The sequence below is a fragment of the Anthonomus grandis genome, chromosome 11, assembly GCF_022605725.1.
Source record: "Anthonomus grandis grandis chromosome 11, icAntGran1.3, whole genome shotgun sequence".
Lineage (NCBI taxonomy): Eukaryota > Metazoa > Arthropoda > Insecta > Coleoptera > Curculionidae > Anthonomus > Anthonomus grandis.
In genome coordinates this window covers 23,359,402-23,380,434 of record NC_065556.1, presented here as the reverse complement: position 1 = coordinate 23,380,434, position 21,033 = coordinate 23,359,402, and the positions used below count along the sequence as shown (strand labels likewise).

Genomic DNA, 21,033 nt, shown 5'->3' with positions numbered 1-21,033 from the left:
TTAGGTTATGTTCTTAGTAAGGATGCACTTTTTTCATCGCTATTAAAAATCCTGGAGTCATGTGTCAAGATAAGTGAAAAATGAACATTGACAACTCTTGAACCTTCAGTGTTGCCGTTTGCAATTTTCCTTCTGACGCAGTGTTATTTTTTGCCTCAAGTTTTTTTTGGTTCAATTGAATCCTATTTGACTCTAAAATCTTGGATCACCATTTTCTCTATTATCACGCTGTTTAAATTTAAATGGTGATTCTCGGTGATGGTCTTTGGGCAAATAAGTGTTTTCAAGTGCATCCTTCTCTCTCATTAAAAGTCAAATCAAAGTAAATGCGTTTCTAATAAAAAAAAATTTTTATTTAATGAAGCAAAGTATTATAATAAATAATAAAATTCACGTCTATGAACTCTTGGGCTACATGTCAATCTGCTTGTCAAGTTGAATGACAATTAACAGCTCATGAACCTCCAGTGTTGCCGTTTGCAATTTTTGCTCTGATGCACTGTTTCGCATATTTTTCCTGAAGTTTTTTTCGGTTAAATTAGATTTTATTTGCTTACAGGGTAATATTTGTAATTTTGTACAAGATTTAGGGTGTTGATGTATTTATCAAGTGATAGTTGAGATTTTTCTGAAGATTCTCGCTCATCTGTCATCGATGTCAACATAATTCATTGTAAAACAACCAAAGAGATCTTACCATTATCTTGAGACTGAATTACGCCATCAAGAACATCTATCATTGCTAAAGTATAACTATAATTCATTCTAAATTAAGATTTTTTAGTCGTAAAATATCATTATTAATAAGAAAATTTCGAATTTGAAAATTTAGAATGCGTTCAAGAATTTCAGAGTAAGTTGGGAGAATAGTAAAAGATCTAGACTGACTAAAACCTGTTGACTTATGCACTTTCGGCAATAGCAATACAAAGATTACCTTCTAGCATCTGGGAAAGTAGGTTCTGTTAATACATTCATTAACTATGTATAAAAAAGAGGTATAATAAGAGGACAACAGTGATTTATTAACGTAGTATTTAAATTATCAACTCCAAATGCTTTAAACGTAATAAGATTAGTAATAACATTGTAGACACAATATTATAATGCGTGTGAAGGAATGGTTAATAAGGAATGGTAAATGGAATATAAAAAATAATTATAATAATACAAAATAATCATCAAAACTAAGTGTTGAGTCTGATGATCATGAGTTATCTCATTGAAATGTATAACTCTTAAAATTGACATTTATTTCATGGGAAGACTTGGGAGGAAATGTTTCCCTCTATGAGATTCTATGGAATTCAATGGGATAAAGGACACACTGTATGCGGTTCACTGGTATTAAATAGGACCAAAAAAAAACATTAAAATGGATTAATTTTAAACAATATTCATGCTATAAAACTATTTTAAATGTTATCGAACCAGGGCATAGTAAAATGCAACAATTACAATTCTGTGACGGGACCGCCTTCCTCGGTGAAGTAATGAAGCGCACTTCCTGCGTGATCTCCATCATACCGAGAACAATGAAAAACCTCCATTTTTTTATTGTTATTTAAAAATACGTTACGAGTCTTAGTGACGATAAAAATAGTCACAAGACGACGAACGACGGACGTCATTAGCGCGAAAACGTTACGGAAACGCAACTTTACCATTACCTGAAAACCCGAGATACGGAACACACATTTTTCTATATTTAAGTATAATTTTTAACGAAATCAATTTTATAGCGGATCTAATGTAATCAGGTGCACCGTTATTTTTTTACAAAATAATATGACTAATGGCCTAAAGGCTCACGGTAAAAGTAGAACAATCGACTTTTACATAATCCACAATAAAATATCGGTTACAAACCAATTAATACAGGCGAACAATGTCACCCTGAAATGGAAAATGTCGCAATGTATTCTCACATTAACTGGTTGAATTATGAGCGCACTAAAACCACAATTAATATTATGATTATTGAAAAATGACGAGTTTATAAGAAAAATGAACCTTTTATTACGTTCGCCAAGTTTAATGACGGTATTTATTTTTCGATGGTAATAAATTTCGTATGCACGAATAAACAGGCACCTGAGTCAACACGCTTGGGTTACTTTCTGTCCACTTTTGCCAATCTATCCTAAAAAAACGTTTAGGTAAATCATCAGGTACATTCTAGAGTAAATTTGCATTGTAGTATCGAAATTTGCAAATTTACATTAGTTTGAACTGTCATTTTTTACATTAGAAGATTTACGAAGAAAATCATTACCTGTAGAGGAAAAAATCTTGTTTAAAGGTTAATCTATATACTACTATTTCTTGTATTAAATTGAATAAACAATAGAAATTATTCCTTGAATAGTGATGAAAATGATGTTTTTTTTCATCATCTTTATGACTTAGTTTTTTGGTGAAAAATTCAAAAAGTTCCTTCGAAGCTTTATTTACTTTTGTAAGGTTAGGACAATGTAAGCAACTCTTTTAAATAAGACTTTAATTTCAAAAAATAACTAAATTAGCTCCTAGAATATTGTAGACCCATAAGCCTGCTATCAGGCTTTTTTAATTTTAATTTGAATTTCTAGGTTAATCATGTTAATCCGTAGATAAGCTTAAAATTCTATAGAGGGAACATATCTGCATAATGGAATTATTTTCATTACGTAATGTATGTATGCTGGTTGTCTCTTTTTTAGTCTCCTTAAGTTAAAAATAATTAATGTGTTTTATCTATGTTAATTTATTTATTTAATAATCCTATTTATCAATTTAAAAAATATTATATTTTAAAGAATAAACAAAGGAAGGAAAAAATTATTTCATATTAGCCTGTAATACCCATTGTAGTGTCCTGAGGATGGCCTTATAAAGATCGAAACGACTATATAAATTATAAGTTAAAAATGATAATAAAGATTTAAATAAAATAAACTTTGATTTTATCGGACTCATATCCAAGATTGGAATAAATCAAAAAAACACCCTAAAAGGGTTTGGAAAATATGAAAAAATTGCATCAATAAAGACTTGGAAGGCAAAGAAAAACTACCTCAAAAGATTGGAAAATTTTTAAAGAATTATTAAGAACTCCGGCAAGACATTAAAAAAAATTGCAAAAGGTTGGGACAGGAACTCAAAATTACTTCAAATGTCTAAAATAAAATGAAAAATTACTAAAAAAAGGCCGAAATTCAATAAAGGCTTGAAAGATTAAGAAAAATTTACTTTCAAAGCCTAAAAACATTAAAAAAAATTTTAGAAATTTCTAGGAATTCGAACTTGGAACAGAAAGCTAAAATGCCTGAAATAAAATGAAATATTACCCAAAAAACGGCTGGAAAATACGAAAAAGTGCATCAATCAACGCTTAGATTCATAGCCCTATCCAACAATCTTTTCCCCTCTTTAATCAATTCTGGGTGGAAAAATACACTCAAGAATGTCTAGATAATTCTGCTTCCTATGGTTGTACTTACTTAGCTTTTAGGAAATTTAAAATACCCTTTCTAGTAGTTTTTGTAGTTTCAAATAAAGCCAAAAACTCTTTGAAAAAAATTTGCATTAAAATTGCCAGAACTGTGGTAAACTCATTTTTTGAATTCCTCTGGATTGGAACAGTTATTCCTTAATATGGACAAAAACATTTATTAATTGATTTATATATTTCAAATATTCTAAAAAAGTAGTGTTCGTCTAGGGTTTCTCAAAAAAAGGTATAACCTTGCATAACTTAAATGATAATCATGATTCTCCAATCTTTTACGTATAATTCAAATTTATAATAATTATTTACTAAGTTACAAATACTCGAATTATTTCTATCAAATAAAACTAAATAGATTTAAAATAGACAATACTGCCTGATAAATTGAAATTTCATGGATTTAAAGGGTTACAAACTGTAAATTTCCAAAAAAGTTATTTTTTTATTTAGGCTTGCAACGATTTTTGAACTCGCATAATTTTAATGCATAGCTTTTAATAATTATTTACTGGTCACTAAATTAAGGTTGAAGAAATTAATTACTTACTAAATCACCTAAGGCTTCAATGTAAAATTAAATTTTGATGTTAATATTTCCTCTATATTAAAACATCAATTTTTCTCGAAATATTAAAAATAAACCTAATATATTCCTATTGCATATAACATCCAATACATCCAAAACATTCATATAACGGTCGATGTATAGTTGGGGCAATTTTCAAATTATTAATTTATAAAGCAGCTTAGGAACACCCTATTTCCTAACATAATCACCTGGATTCTTTATAAATTTGATATTCTATGTGCCTTGCAAAGTACTACATACAAAAACAGAAAAAAATTAAATTTTTATCAGCGAAATCGACGCCCTTGAAACTTCAAACCATTTAACTAAAAAACTAATTAATTTTAGACAAGCACTTGCGCTGCATAAATATGCAATCATTATTTTCTGTGTGTTTCGCGCTTTTTCGCAAAATGAATTTGGCTAATTGGCTTTACACACACCACCGGATCATTTCGATACATTTTTATAAATAGAGAAATGGCTACTAAAGTTAGGTCCATGCTCAGGACATTACATATACAGTTGTTTTTTTTCTGGACATGGTGGAACGTCCATTATACCCTTGTCATTTGAATTTGATAGAATTTTGTTCTGCTTCTATTCTATAAAACTATATATTGCAAAGGCGATTGTGCATGATTGTAATTCGACAAAACCTATAAATTCTTCTCAGATAACTTCTTTTTCTTGATCATAAAATGGAATACCCTTTGATAGTTGTTCCCTTTTCACTATACTTTTGTCTCCCATAAGACTGTATGTAGTTGCTTTTTTGCATCTTTAATAACATCTTCTCTGATAACTTGGACACGCAAACTAACGATCTCATTTTGCATTTATGAAAGTATGAAAGTAAGTATGAAAAATTTGTCTTCCCTTCTTCAAAATTCTTTATGAGATTCGGATTGTCAGCTTTGGTTTTGAGGCAAAGAAGATCATAAAATATTATAGAAGCAAAAAAATTAATACAGTAATTTCAAATAATACAAAATCTACTACTGCGGGTTAAAAAATATAACTTATAACACCTTGATTATGGTTTCTTCCCCTTAATGGCACATCATCGACATCGCAAAATACTATAGTTTCTATAACTGGAGACCCGAGTGCCATTTATTGACTGTATGATTTTTGAAACTACCATTCATGTTATTGTTTCTTTAAAGGAGTTTTTGATTAGTGAACTTGTGATTCTTTAAAGGTTTTCAGGCGGAAAAAGGACACAAATATAAGACACCGTTAAGTTTTTTCGAATATTGAAGCTAAAGACAATACAAGTCTAACCATTCACATAGAAATTTTTATGCCGAATCCATGTTTAACACGTTTCCTTAAAGCACTTTCCTTGACCGATGTTCAATTGGTTTTTGAGTACTCTCATCAGATTAATCGTTTCCATGCATCACGTTTCCATTTTTTAACACCTGAAAATGAATAACTGTTAATTGCTACTAAAACTACATGAAGCGCAGGATAGATTTTCATATAAGTCTTACCACCTGCAAACAGATTCATCATCATCAGTAAACATCTGTACATACCAAGATTAATTTCCAATATTGGATATTTTTTTCCATCTATTAATAGTTGAAGCAAGTGGTACTTTTCGCAGTTTGGTTTCTACGTCTGAAGACCAGTCTGTACATAACCAGGTCCACAGATATCAAAACTTTTTTACTTGCTCTATGTCTTCCCTATCGTATGAGAGTTTTGCATTCTGAAACTCAATCCAATTTTCGGGTGATTACTAGGATTTTTTTTGTAAATGTTAGTTCCCATAAATCGAACGTGCATTTCAAATATGTCCAAGAGTCTTTGCAGCTAATACATATCATCTGCTATTAAGACTGTATCATCTGCATGCCGCATATTGTTGATCCATGTTCCATTTAATTTAAAGTTTTTTGGAAGATGTTTTTAAAGTCAATGTTATACAGAAATGGGAAAAAGACACATTTTGTAACTCTGTACTTAATGCTTTTTCGTAATCTAGAAAAATTACTACATCTTTTCTTTGATCCTAATAATTCTGAACCAACATTTGGATCCTACCGCGACCTTTTAAGAAGAAAATGCCTAATAAACCATTAACAGCATCGATGGCCTTCCAATGTCTGGTACCTTCTCAATCATATAAAGAAACATTTACAACAGACTTACTTTAGTATTTTATTATATTTTTAACCCTCTGTTCAGAGGTCAATATGAAGGTGATGTTTGTTTGGAATGAAAAGCTCCAGTGTTCATGGTAATAATTAGGTGGATAAAGTTACTAAAGAAGCTATCGATAGCGATAATAACATTGACACGTAATATACATGTAATACGTTATTTCGTGATTTTTGGTGTTTCAATAACCATGAAACATTGGATGCATTGAAAATTTCCATTAAAATCTAGGGATGACCAAGTGCCCTCCCTGCCTACGCCCTTGACATGAACAAAACCAAAAATAGTCTGAACTGAGTAAACGACATATAAAAATGACTTCAATTATCTGCAAGAAGTAGAAAATGGAACACCAAACTGTTATAAGTGACTTGATATTATCAAGAGATCAAGTTGTGTAGATTTTATGCCTAAAAAATTAACGAAAACTCTTCTTTCTTGTGTAACGCCGGGAATACCACCTAATTCTTCGACATTCTGGAATGACAGAAGTGATACACCACACGACGTTTCTGAAGATGCTGGAAGGTCGGCGAATCTTCCGGAATCATGGTCAGTCGAGTATATAAGGAGCCGCCTTGCCGCTGGGAGTCAGTGCAGTGAAGTTTGGAATATTGGCGCGATATTTAAATCGGATATAAATAGCAGTAAATAAATACATTTTAAATGAATATTTCAAGTAGTAGTGAGCGATCGCGTTTAGTAGTGTGAGCGTGTAAATAAATCAGTTGACTATTTTCATCGGTTGTTTTAATTCACTCCTAACAAACAGTATAAACGTTAAACTTTTGTAACGCTTTTGTAATTCTTTTTTCTTTTCGTTTGGTTGTAGAAGAGTCCAATCCAGAGCAATCCAAATCTAAATTTTATTTAGCACTAAACCAAATGTAAGCAACTATATTAACGTGTATGTAACGCAACATCAACAAAATCCAATACCACGTCCGATTTGTCATTATAAATATTGTAACAATGGAACTGTTTCACTGTTTTATGCACCGCTGTAATTTTCATTTCCTCTTTTGCATGTGGGATCAAACTAATCATATTCAGCAGTAGTAATTTACCCGGCTCTTTTGTATAATTTTTTTTCAATCGGAAACATATCATATTTCTTATGCAACTTGAGATACAACGATGTTGTAAATCAGCCGAGTTACGGTGGGTAGATAACGAGAGCTATCACATGCTGTTTGTTATTTATTTGCTTGTTTACAGGTTTATAGTCTCGTTTATTGGAGGGTGAATGTAACCGAGGTAATTTTGATAAATTATCCCGAATTTTGAATATATTAAAGGAGTTTTGTCAGTTCGATCATTGTATTGATTTAAAGATCAGTCGAGACGAACTGGGTTTTCTTTGGCTCCATAATACGCTAATTATAAAAATTCCTTGCTAAATTTAGAATTGAATTGTTATTTTGGGTTGCATGTGAATTGCATACAGCTGAGTCAAGATTACGTGCGATTATAAGCAGGTCAGAAGACGCTTTTTTGTAAACATCAATGGTTTTAACGTAAAAGCTTTTCAAGTTGAAACCAGCTACATATTAGTGCCAATGTACTTTTTGATATAACTTTTTTCTTGCAGGTAGGTTGAACTAGCATATTTGGGTTTTGGAGAGGAATGGCATATGAACCCATTAAAAACAAATGAAAAATGTTCCTGATGGTACGTAGTTTTATTTTATGCTAATGCTTGTAGCTCTATGATCAGTATACACTCAGCAGCTGTCTTTTTTGGACTTTCAAACTGTTATATATTAATAATTATACTCGCTCTTTGTTGTTCACCAACAATGGTCAATAAAGAGCACTTAAATATTAAAATTCATTAAAATATTCAAACAATTATATTGTCACCCCCCGAAAGCTTCAAGTGCATTTTTGCCCATCATAACAAGCAATAATTTTCAAATTATCCCGTGGTAACCGCATTTCGTTCCAATTTGTCGACGAATTATTTAAACATACAAACCGGTCGTACAATTTCAATAAATTATTTATTAATTTATTGGCCGTACACACGTCCCGATCAATAACATAACTATCTCTAACAATATGGTGTTCGCTCGCATAAAAAACCGATAATGATAAATGACACTACAATTGTTTCAATTATAATTTAAAATTTTTTCTCTCCATATTGAACGTCTAGAGAACGTCTGCTTATTAACATAATTGACGTGGAGAAAAATTGCTGTTTTTCCCTTAATGTTATTTTATTAACATAAATGGGATCTCACGCATTGAGTTCAAGTTTATCTTTATGTACATGTAATGTATTTTTATATGGCTGCAGTTTTGTTCGGCTTATGTAATGCGATACAGTCTGTTATAAGCTTTAAATCATTAATTTTCATTATAGTGATCGATTTTTAAATATATATTTGAAAAAACTAATTTGATAACTTTTGAACTTTTTGATTATTGATGTTTTAATGGAGTGATCAGTTTATTATATTTATGTGGCATTTTGCTATTGTTTAGGAAACTCTTAATTATGAAAATTACTGTTTGTAATTTTAAAGGATATTACTTACTTAATTTTTTGAGCCAAAAGTTTTAAAAATTTAGATTTACATGTGGTCAACAACTTAATTAGTATTTACATTAAAAGGGCATTTTATTGGACAATTTACTCATAAGACATAGATATTTTTAATAGTGTCAAATTGTGTTGAATTGTTTTTTTAAATTATAATTCAATTATGTTTATATGTAGGTGTTTTTCACGTTATAGCTATATAAATTATAAACTTAGGGCTGGACAAAGAAAATAGATTAAACGACTAAATTAATAATGATTTACTATATTAACAAATTTAAAAGAACTTTTCACAGAACGCTTTATACTTTTACATGAATATTAGAGTTAATTTTTTACTCTGCTACCAATTTTATAGCATATAAATAAAGAAATGCTATTTTAAGTAAATTTACATTAATCTTTAGATTACTAATCATACATAGAGCATGCATTGTAGATTTAGAATTGGTTTACATTCAAAATAATGTAGTTTGTAATAATCTAAGAAGTATATTAACTCAAATTAATTTACCGGTATACGTCTTTTTTAACATGTAAATTTATAGTCTTTTAGCACATATAATAGACTCGGGTGAAAAAACCATACCTCTAAATACAATACATTCATTCTAGTGGGAAATCTACTTAGATTCGAGGAAAAACTTTTACATGTTAAATCTAAAACTAATTTTACAGTGTAAAGTAAATATTTAGCATGTTTACGTAATGATTTACAATTTTTTTACTAAAAAATCATAATTTTAAATAAACATTAGTTCTGAAGGGACTTTTACTTATAGACTGCGCATTTCAAATACTTTTTTACAGAATTCATAAACCTTTACATACTAATATTTTAAATTATTTAAATATTAAGTCTATTTACATTTTTATATTTAACAGTACAACATAAATTTGTGTCCGTAATGAATTATGTAAGAAAATTAATTTGAATCTGCGGTTTTTGATGTAATGTTATTTTACTGAAATTAGTAATAATGTACGTTTACAGGTATAACTACTTTTTTACTCTATAAATTTTAAAGTACACACAATAGGCTAAACTAAAATTACAATTTTACTCGTAAGCCATGAATTTTACTTAATTTCTAAACCATTTTACAAGACAAAGTAAATATTTAGCTAAATGGAGAAGATACAACTTACAGTGCTAATTTCACTAAAATTAATGTACATTAATTCTAAAAATTTTACTCATAGGCCATTTATTTAAAAAAACTTCTTTATAAAATTATTAGAAATTTACATGCTAATATTTTAATTTACGTAAATATTTAGTAGGTATGTATTCGATTTTAAAGCATAGTAACAAATTTTACAATTTCATTTTTAATAGAACAACGTAATACAATTTTATTTTTCATGGAAGAACTAATATTGTACATTTAACCAATATACATGTAACTCCTTTTCTACTTAGTATCACTCATATATGTAAATGTATCATACCTTTTAAAATACGTTAATTCTAATGGAAATTTTAACCGTCAGCCATACATTTATTACTAATATCGTTTAAAAACTACTTTTACATCCTAATTCTGAAACCAATTTTACAGCACAAATTAAACATTTAGCTTAAATGCCCTTTACAATTTACAGTATTAATTATGTAAAATATTCTGTAATTTTATTTAATTCCAGGCTTAAGACTTGTAATGTAAATTTACATTCACTTATTTGCATTTACAATTTTTTAGCACATAAAATATTTATGCTCAAAAAGCCCTTTTTTCCAAATTTTTCCATAAGAGATTTTTATCAGCTATTTCTTTTATTCTTATTCCGTTATTTCTCTAATACTTTTCGCTTATAAAAAAATCATTTCATTGTCTTTTCTTGCCATTTTTGTGAAATAATCCCCATGCGTATCCAATAGGATTGAACAAAATTAATAATCCTTTTTCCCTTTGTTCTTTCATCATAATTTTTTTTTGTAAACGATGTTTTCATTAATTTTTCGCGACAATAAAGCTATACGAGAGATTACAACTGATATTTATCTTTCATTGGTTAATAATACTTCATTTTACTACAAGCGGCAACATCAACAATCTATGTAAATTAAAATCTATTAATATAAATTAAGACTTTGATCTATGACAAAAGTCCAATTAGGTACGAATTATTAGAAAAATATGCCGTCAATAACTTGTTCGACTCTCAGTTTATTTACGCTATCAATACTTGTTAAGCTTAATTTTAAATAAAATTAATACATCTTTCATCGTCATTTTTCCAAATAACGATGTCTTGCCAAAAAAAAATCTCCAACAGTATAAAACCCGAAAAAAAAACAAATATAGATTTGTCAAGTGTAAAGCTGTGTTGTCCAGCCCGTCTTTGCCACTATGTACAGCGTGTCCTATTTTTAGCCTCACTAATTATTTAGTTAATGAAATAGAACACTCCTATATATAAATAACGATCAGTGAGTGCACTCGCTTGCGTCTTTAATATTACCTTTTACCCATTTAATTTGGCATCAGCACAGTGCACAGCTTTCAGTCATGCTGTTCGTTAAACATTTTCGTGTATTAAGTACATCGAGATAACCTCCGGTAAAGCAAGCAAGCTTTTAGGTTTATGTTCTAAAATATCTGATAATTTTAATGCATTTAGTGGGTATCTTGTTAATATTAAACGTAATTTAATTTAAAGCGGAGCTGTTGGCAAAATCCCTTATAAAATATTGGGTTTGGGGATTAAAATGAGAGATTTTAGGTTATAAGAAATATTCATAAATATGTTGTTTTCCTGATATTCTTGGGCTATAGCCCTTAAAATTATTATTAAATTTTAATGGAAAAATGTATTTTAGTTTTCCTAAAAAATGTTTTTAAAAAATACAATTTTGAATACCTAGATGTCCCCTATCACCATGTATGTACAGTGAGTCGTGGAATACCCTGTTCCTGTAAAATATAAAAGTTGTCTAATTATACATTTCAAAAAAAATTTAATTGCTTAAAAGTAGCGCAATGACTGTCAGAATGTAAAATTATAAGCAAAAATATATAGAAAAACTGATATTTCTCAAAATCTGTTAAAATTTTACATATTATCATTTTTAGCCATAAAACCTAATCTAGTTGATTAAAAAAAAACTCATTTTTTCAATATCTGAATTTCAGTGGTAAAAAAAAATAAACTACATGACGAAATCCCATTAGTCTATTATTACCTTTTATCTCGTAATAGTTTTTGCTCATCAAAAGGACGTAGATAAAACATTTTCAAAAATCATTTAAATCCGTACATCTACAGTTTGAAAAACGTACATACATGCCTAATCCAGCCGGTTGTCGGTGCAGCGGAAAATAAGATAAAAACGCAAAAACAATTGTTTATTGTTAATTAACGGAAGTCGTTTGGACGTATTGCATAATTTAAAAATTGCCCCGTTCAGTTGCAGACGGCAAAAAAGAGTCCCATTGTTTACCTTTTTACGTAATTACATTTAATTGCACGTAATTGAACGGTATAAATAAAAAAAACTACTGACACACATCGGAAAGTAAAGTCTGAGGAATAAAATTAAAAGTTGGTTCCGCCCGGGATCGAACCGGGGACCTTCTGCGTGTAAAGCAGACGTGATAACCGCTACACTACGGAACCTGTTACCAATGTTGGGCGCCAAAAGTACTTTCGGGTTTTTTCAATTTCACCGAGTTTTTTTCGCATGGTTCCAAACTATTATATGCAAAAATTATAATTTTATTATCATGATAGATCGGTCTAAAATTGAACTAGTTTTTCTTTTTTTCTATGATAAATATCTATTTGTCTCTCTGTCTTGATCATCTGAAAATTAAATTTCTCTCACATACTCTGCACTGCAATTATGTAAGGAAAGCATCATTTTATTACCATACTTGATCACCTTTTTCTATTTTTTTTTATTATATCATTTGAAAATTCTGTTTTTCTCTTTTAATTTAAAAAAAAAAGATTTTTCTATTAGTTAAATTTAATTTTTTTGTGTATTTTTTTAGTAATAAAAAAAAAGTTGGTTCCGCCCGGGATCGAACCGGGGACCTTCTGCGTGTAAAGCAGACGTGATAACCGCTACACTACGGAACCGGTTTAAAATTTTTGGCGCCAAAAATACTTTCGATCTCCTGCCAGACGAATTTAATTTTTCATCGCGCTGACGTAACAATTACGTACACATCTAAGACGAAACTTGCCTGGCCTTGGATCACTATAGATTTTAATTAAATAGTAAATAATTATTTAATTGTTTTGTTAGTGCTAACTGTAATACCGCACCGCGGGATAAAGGATTCTATGTAATAACCTATTAATTTTAAGAAATGCTTTTTTTTTGCAGATTATTTGGAGTTTTCATGCAAAACATTGGACTGTTTAACAATAAAAACTGGCTTTCAAAAAACTTGATTTTCTTGCTCACTCAACCTAAAACAACCCTCCTAAAACCAATAAATTGAAACTCCCTTATACCAAAAACGTCATCGAAATAAATTCTGATTTAATGACACCCTAATGGGTTTATCGAGCGTCACGTAGATAAACATGTTGACGACACCGCAATGCAAGCAGGGGGTCAATTTAATAGGGTGCGTGTGCGACTGAGTTGGGTCTATATTGTACCCTTATGCTATTATAAAAATATATCTAGGAAATCACATGTAAAACCTAAAGAGATCCATCAAAACTTTTCCTAAAGCATATACGCATCCGCCCGTTAGAAAGTATTTTATTAAATTCCTGACAGAACAAATCTGCAAAACTTTCCTACGTTGAGATTCTTCGGGACGATTTTCGTCTTTTTCGTAAGAGCAGAAAAGAATTTAAAATAAACATGCCTAATATGTTCCCCCATATTATATTTGCCCCTCGAGTACTGTTTCTGTCTTCGTTTATATGTAAGTCAACATTCCCACGACGAAACTGCGACGTTTCCTCGAAGACATTTATTTCCTGCAGTTTATTTAAATTGTGACATAATTTACCAAGCTATTGTTTGTGAATGCTGGGACATTTTTTAAGAACGACGATTTATTAGGGCCGCTTGGTTCTTTATGGGATCCGTTTAAATTGCCTACTTAATTTGATGATGATACGACGTCGAGTCGAGTGAGTTTTAGAGTTCATGTTAAAACCTATGGGTTCTGTTTTAAAAAGCTGCATGGGTATTTTGGTAGTAAATACTAAATACTATTCAAATAGTTTAAATCGTATTTTTTCTTCATAATTAGAACATCTTTAAATTCTTTTCAAGCTGTCGCATGAACGGTGTGGCCTAGCGGTCAACGCAGCAAACGGAAACAGTCTTGCTACAAGGTTCATATCTCGATAGTTCCTTTTTGCTTTTTTATTATTTTCTTATATTCAAGTTCTATGTTATTGTTTTTTATATATTTGTGACGTCAGTTTTTTTCAACTTATATTTTATCGTTCAGTGTGTGTGTGTATATTTGACCCAGTCGGTCCTGGTTTTAACCTTCTTGAGGTATACTTTTTTGTTTTACTTTAAGGTCTTTTTGTAATTTTATTTGGTTTTGTTTACATTATTTTTTAGGTCTGATGATGCTCTTAGGAGCGAAAGACGTGTCACCACTCTAACAAATTAAATAATTTTTTTGAGACCGAGACTTTGTGTTGTTCTCCTTTGATTTATTTACAGATGTGCTTTGATCTATATATGAACGAGGTTCAAAATATTGATCAGATGACACGTAAACCGCTTATGGAAAACTAGCATCTAATAACTTATTTGATCGGTCCAACTGATGTGTTAAAAATGTAAGAGTCCGATGTAATGTTCTGGTTAATGGCTTAATTTAATACCTTTCACTTGAAGTACATTTTAGTATGATTGCAATGGGTTAGCTATAAAAGCAATAAAACGTACAGAACACAAATATATAGAAATGCCTGTTGTCTAATGGTGAAACAGAAATTCCATTGACAGCTCAATTCCATCAACTGGGGTGGCGTATGGCGGGAAATTTAAACCTGATCTATTGCGCGATATTTGATTTGAAGTCATTCATAGAATTACAGAAGTCGATGCACTAACGGAAGAGTGATGAGAGATATTTAAATAGAATTTAATTTTATTCTAAAATGACCAAATGCTTATCAGTTTAAAAATACTCATATTTTATTAAAGTTTTTATTTTTGAAGTTAAAAGAAAGCGAAAGAAAAATAACTGGTAATATCGCATATCTCAGACATTCTTCAAGAATTAACACATCAACTAAAATATTATTTGATTAAAATTTAGTTCTCAAGAAATTGGTTATTTAGGATATTCAAGCGTGGACGAAGAAAATTAGACATAGATACTTTCCAATAATTATAAATTAGCACTATAGATAGGAAAGCAAATTTTAAATTAAAAAAAGCCAGATTCATTTGTCTTTTAAATATTTAATTTTAAGATGAATTTAAACAAATTTAACAAAGGGCTTTAAAATACATAAAAATAGTTACAATACATTCTAAATTAAATACTGGAAACTGTAAGCATGGTATTATTAAGGTTATTAATAGGAATTTGTTGCGGGTATAAAACATAATTTTCTTTTATACATTTTTATAATTTCAATTATTTCTGAACTTTCAGAAACAACTACCTGCTTCTTTTCGTTTGCATTTCTGTTCTTGAATTTAAATTAGAGCTTCTTTATTAGATAGATAGATACGAGGGCGGGTCAATAAGTCCGTGACTTTTTGGATAAAAGACAGGTTTTTATATAAAAAGTTATTTTATTTTTCAACATAGTCTCCTTTGCGTTCTATACACTTAGTCCAACGTTTCTCCAATTTTTTTATCCCTTCGGAAAAATATGATTTGTCGAGGTCATCAAAATAGGCATTTGTTTGAGAGATTATTTCGTCGTTGGAGTCAAATCTCTTTCCGCCGAGCCATTTCTTTAAGTTTGGGAATAGGAAAAAGTCACTGGGAGCTAAATCTGGAGAATAGGGCGGATGAGGAAGTAATTCGTAACCTAATTCATGGATTTTTGCCATGGAAACTGCACATGTGTTGGACCCTTGCATTGTCCTGGTGGAAAAGAACTTTTTTTTTGGCCAAATGTGGTCTTTTTTCTTTCAGTTCCTCATCGAATCTATCCAATAAGTTGGTATAATATTCTCCATTGATGGTTTTCCCCTTTTGAAGATAGTCAATGTGGATTATACCGCGTGCATCCCAAAAAACGGTCGCCATGACTTTATTGGCTGACAAACCCACCTTTGCCTTCTTGGGCGCCGATTCACCCCGAGAAATCCACTGTTTTGACTGCTGTTTGGTCTCCGACGTGTTGTGGTGGATCCACGTTTCGTCCACGGTGACGAAACACGACCACGACCACGACACGACCACGGTGAGAAGTTGTCACACGGTTGCGTTTGTGGTCGATTGTGAGCAAACGCGGCACCCATCTTGCGGAAAGCTTTCTGATACCCAAATGATCATTCAAAATTGAAACTACTGAACCATGTGAGATGCCTATGGCTTCCACAATCTCTCTCACTTTCAATCTCCGATCGGCTAAAACCATATCGTGAATTTTTTCGATTGTTTTGGATCTAGAGACCTCGACTGGGTGTCCAGAACGTTCGGCATCTTCCGTGCTTGTACGGCCACATCGAAATTCAGTAAACCACTTCTTTACCATAAAATTGGATGATGCAGACTCCCCATAATATTTATCAAGCTTAGCCTTGGTTTGAGTGATGGTTTTTTTCCGTAAAAAATAATGCTTAATGAGCACACGAAATTCACTTTTTCCATTTTCTTCTCAAAATGAGTGGTGGTCTGCTATTAACAGCTGTCAAACACAAACTAAATGACGCAGCTTGTTCAAATTTTGACAGGCGTCAACTGACAGTTCTCTGTTGACAGGAGCAGAGTTGCCATTTCCATTAAAGGGCGGGAAATTCAAAAAGTCACGGACTTATTGACCCGCCCTCGTAGATAGATAATTTACTTTATAACAAAAGATACAAATCTTGGGTACGAAGCGTCTTACAAACTAAACAATTGGGCATTAAACTTTGTGAATACTAAATTTTTTAGGTGAACGATTAAACAATGAAAAGAAATATGTAAAACACTCAAGAGAACATAAAACAGAGAACTACAAAAAAACTACTACTAAAAACAATCATTAAAAAACTCCTCAAGTCTATATTAGGCCTTAGGCAAAATCAGATTTTTCAGGCGCTTCTTGAACATTATCAAGCATGCGACTTTTCTAATGAAGAGAGAGCAACATGATTTTAAATGTTGTGGTTTATATAAATAAGCGAATTCTTAGTGAGAGATGATGTTGGTATGAATAAAGGAAAATCCTGGAATTGACGAGTAACGCGTCCAGTATTTTAATCAGATTTATAGATGAGTGTCGCTATGCCCAATATAAACAGTGAGAGCACCGTTAAAATTTGCTCCGAAATAAAGAGTGGTCTGCAGAAACTGCTTAAATTAACAGAACAAAGATATCTCACAGCATTTTTCTAAATCACAAAGAAAATATTCAACATTTTTTTGTACATAAACCCCAAAAGGGTAGTCCATATCTGAGATGTGACACAATCAGTGCAAAATACACTGAACGCGCAACCATCTTTGAAAGTGCCACTTTTAACTGCAAAACATCCGAAGAAGAGTCTGGAGGCAACATCTTTATTAACTGGATGAGGACATTTTCAATGTTACTCTAAATATATTTTGACACACACTGGAACTTGAGTAATTTTAGTCACTTTGCATTCCAATTTTATGTGACGATCATGGTACAGCGTCCCATTTAAGTCGCACAGAATTATCAGGGATGTTAAAATTAGAACCAGAAAACTGTTAAGAAAGATGGATTCGACGGAAATTTAAAAAATCTATGATTTCTGTGGCTGTTTGGGAAATTACTAATGAGCAAAAAGGATATTTGCATAAATATCTTAAGATAGATGGAGACAAGGAAATGAAAATTTTGGAAATTTTGATCCGTGAAATATGGAGGTTTAAGAAATAGAACTGAATTGTAAAAAGTAAGAACTGTGCCATAGATATGTCCAAAATAAGATTGAATCTACAATTAGACTTTGAAAAATTGATTAAACATCCAAGAAATGATTAACATCATAAGAAAACACTTAGTTATGTCATAATTAAGGAATTTACCTGCCCTCTGCTTTGTGTAGTTACACAATGACTGGATATATATGTACACGCTTGTAAAATAATTTATCAACCCATGATACCGGAAAATCACAAAAAGCTAGAAAATTACATAAAAACTTTAAATTAGAAGTAAATTATTAGGCTTGGCTTCTTTTCCACAATCCACTTAAAGCGAACATGAAAAAAGATAGAGAAATCGTCAAATACGACAGTTAAAATGTCATTGTTGTTATATTTGATGTACGTCAAAAATTAGCCAATCAGAATCAGTCGACCATCTTGGGTGACAGACTATTCCTCCCCCAGCCTTATTCAATCTTCATAAACAGCAGAAGAAGCTCATCTTTATTCTATCTTAGACATCTTACATTGATTCATTAAAGCAACCTTCACATTACAAGATAAGATTAGAAGTCCGCTTCACAATAATACTAAATATCATTCTCGATATCGGACAAACGTTTTGACGGACGTATTTCTTGTGAAACCGAAGTATTTGCTCTATTTGTGATCCAGAGCATTGTCAACATTAGACGACGATCTACTTCTTTGATAGTTCATGTTTCTAAAGCATATAGAAAGACCACAAAGACCAAAGTACTTCACAATGTCCAATAAACCGAGTTTTAGGGTAATTTTAGAATAAAAAAAGGGTAAAGTAAAGGTAGTTCTGTAGTAATTTTGATTTAATTTAATTAATGTTTAGGCTCCTCTATGACATCGTCCTTATGTTTTTACATTGGGTGCTCAACCATTAACTTATTGTTTGGTGAGCTGGCTCCTGGGGTGTGGAGAATATGACTGGTTGATTGTAATCGCCATTTTTTACCTTTTTTCGGAAAAACGGTAATATTTAAATAAAAACGGTTTTCAGCGGTTTATAGCCGGGTTTATAGCGGGTGTCTGAGAGAAAAATGGTATTACTAAGCATCATAGGTATGCCAGTATTAAGCGTCAAATAAAAAAGTTTAGAGCAAAAACTACTTTACGTAGAAAGTTGTATTACCTAGCAGTAAGAATAATACATTTACTTGAAGCTAATTTATTATTCACGTACCATATCTACGTCGTGTGAGAAAGCATAGAGGATGGCATTGTAATAATTTTTTCGTATGTACTTACTACCTGTTTTAGTTAACACACGCATGATTTTCTCATATAAGCCACTCTACTCTTTTGTAAATAACAAAATAATCTTATCTACGCGGATTTTACACACATATATACCCGCGTCTTGAATGGAAGGAAACGCATTTGCAGCTTTTTAAACGCCTTAAAGTCATAAATCACATGTTTTTATCATGTTACTCAGCGAAGCAAAAATTCTATCCTATCATTGTAGCTTCATTACACGCATTTACACTTATAAGCAAGATAGCGTATCCCCTTTTGAGACCAGTCGTCTATTAGCTCCTGCCAAGTGTTTTTGAAGCGATTTCTATTTTCCGTTACTTCGGTTTTTGCTTTTATCTTTTCCCGGAAAATTGGATTGAATTAAGCTTAAAATTAGAAACAAGTAGAAAGGCATTTTTTGCGATTTAGAATTAATCCGAATATCCTGAAGGGTTTTTCCCTTTTGACATATTAGAAAATTAAAAATAAATGCTTTCTATAGGGCTCTCGCTTGTTCACTAATAGTAGATTATGTTATTATCTTTAGATTTAATAAGGGTTTTCATTGAATCGTTGAGAAAAACTACCCACTTCAATCAAAAAATCAATCAAATGTTTCTATTTTCAGATAACTTTGTATAGTTTTCTATTATTATTATTATTACATAAATAAAATAATCAGTTTCTAGTATTTTTTTCATTTTAACATAGTTCAAACCCATGTAGTGAATGAAACTTCCCGTACAGTGAGCCAAATTACGTACAGTTTCACATGGAGCTATCATGGAGCCAATTATTAATTTTTTGTGTAAATAATTAGACAATCTAATTATTTTGTTGGGATTTTCTACAAAATACTCATTAACCTTCTGTTGTTAGTCCTAAGGATAATACCCTAGTGATCAAAACGACTCACATCAGATCTATGGAATATCCTAATAAATCAAAGTAAACTTCCTTGCTGTAGATACTTAATTTTTTCTTCAAAATCGGAGGAACTACTCGTAGTGCTAATTACATAAATTGGTTTTTCGCTCCTGTTCGTGATCCTTTATATATTTTTTTTCTATTTTTCCTTTGGTTCTGGTTGCCTTTCCCTGAAGAAGCCAAAAAGCAGAAACCCCCGATCGGCAAGTACCAGCTTTATTTCTTCTGATTTCCGACAAACTTCTCATGGTATAAATCAAATTTTTCGTGAAGTTTTTCAATGAAATATTAAATAAACTCTATTTAATTAAGCGTAAAACCCCCCTCAGAATAAAGTGTATCAATAACACGAGAGAGAACTTAATACTTGACATTTTAAATCACTTAAAGCAATTGCCGAAAACGATACGTTATCCCAAAAACGGTTATGTGACACAGACATGCACTATAGATTTCTCTTCGTAGAGTTAGAGAGAGAATTCGTGTCGGACAGTGCAACTTCCTACAATAATTATCATAAAACGGATGAAGCGCTCATTCGCCGACAACGAGGGAAAGAGAGAAAGAGAGACTCGCGGATTACGGGCATTACGTTGCAACAATTAAACGTTTATAATGGAAGTTGATGAGACGGTTCTGCTGGATTTAAAGACCGTGTGCTTTACTTAAGTACTGCCCATTCTCTTAATTGAACGACGGGCTACGATGTGTTTTTTCCTTTTTTGCTGCTTTAAAACTCAAAGGAAGCGCCTTGGCATGCGGTTCGACAATATTTTTTTTCCTTCTCAAATCTATTGTTGGGTGTAACGAGGTGATTAAACGGTTTGAACTTAAGGGTATTGGTGTTAACGATAATGATGATATCTTTTTTCTTAATTCAAGACACTTACTTTACTGGGTGTAAATTTAGCAAAAAAACCGGTAAAGCAATTGCAAAACAAAAAGCCATTGCCGAGCAAAGAAAGACGAAATGATGTAAATTTAACTTGTTGCATTTATCTTAAAGTAAGACTTGTGAGGGGTGGTTTGCTTCCTTCAAAATAAAAGTATCACT

At 31.3% G+C, this 21,033-nt stretch overlaps 1 protein-coding gene, 1 long non-coding RNA gene and 2 other non-coding genes across 7 annotated transcripts in view; 2 read left to right on the top strand and 2 right to left on the bottom strand.

Moving 5' to 3' along the window:
* The window catches only part of LOC126742520 (RNA-binding protein Musashi homolog Rbp6), a 660,776-nt gene that overhangs the window by 7,982 nt on the left and 631,761 nt on the right, over nt 1-21,033 (top strand). The gene's annotated exons all lie outside the window — the stretch shown is intronic.
* The window catches only part of LOC126742523 (uncharacterized), a 102,253-nt gene that overhangs the window by 1,715 nt on the left and 79,505 nt on the right, over nt 1-21,033 (top strand). Inside the window, exons 1-2 of one of the 2 annotated variants that reach the window (XR_007662587.1) lie at nt 6,955-7,117; nt 7,822-7,902. This is a non-coding gene — a long non-coding RNA (uncharacterized LOC126742523). Of the gene's footprint in view, nt 1-6,954; nt 7,118-7,821; nt 7,903-21,033 lie in introns of those variants that run through there. The other variant, XR_007662588.1, reaches the window with a different exon arrangement.
* Nucleotides 12,327-12,399, bottom strand: Trnav-uac (transfer RNA valine (anticodon UAC)). The gene has a single exon. It is a non-coding gene; the product is annotated as a tRNA-Val (tRNA).
* On the bottom strand, nt 12,792-12,864 carry Trnav-uac (transfer RNA valine (anticodon UAC)). Its single transcript has one exon. It is a non-coding gene; the product is annotated as a tRNA-Val (tRNA).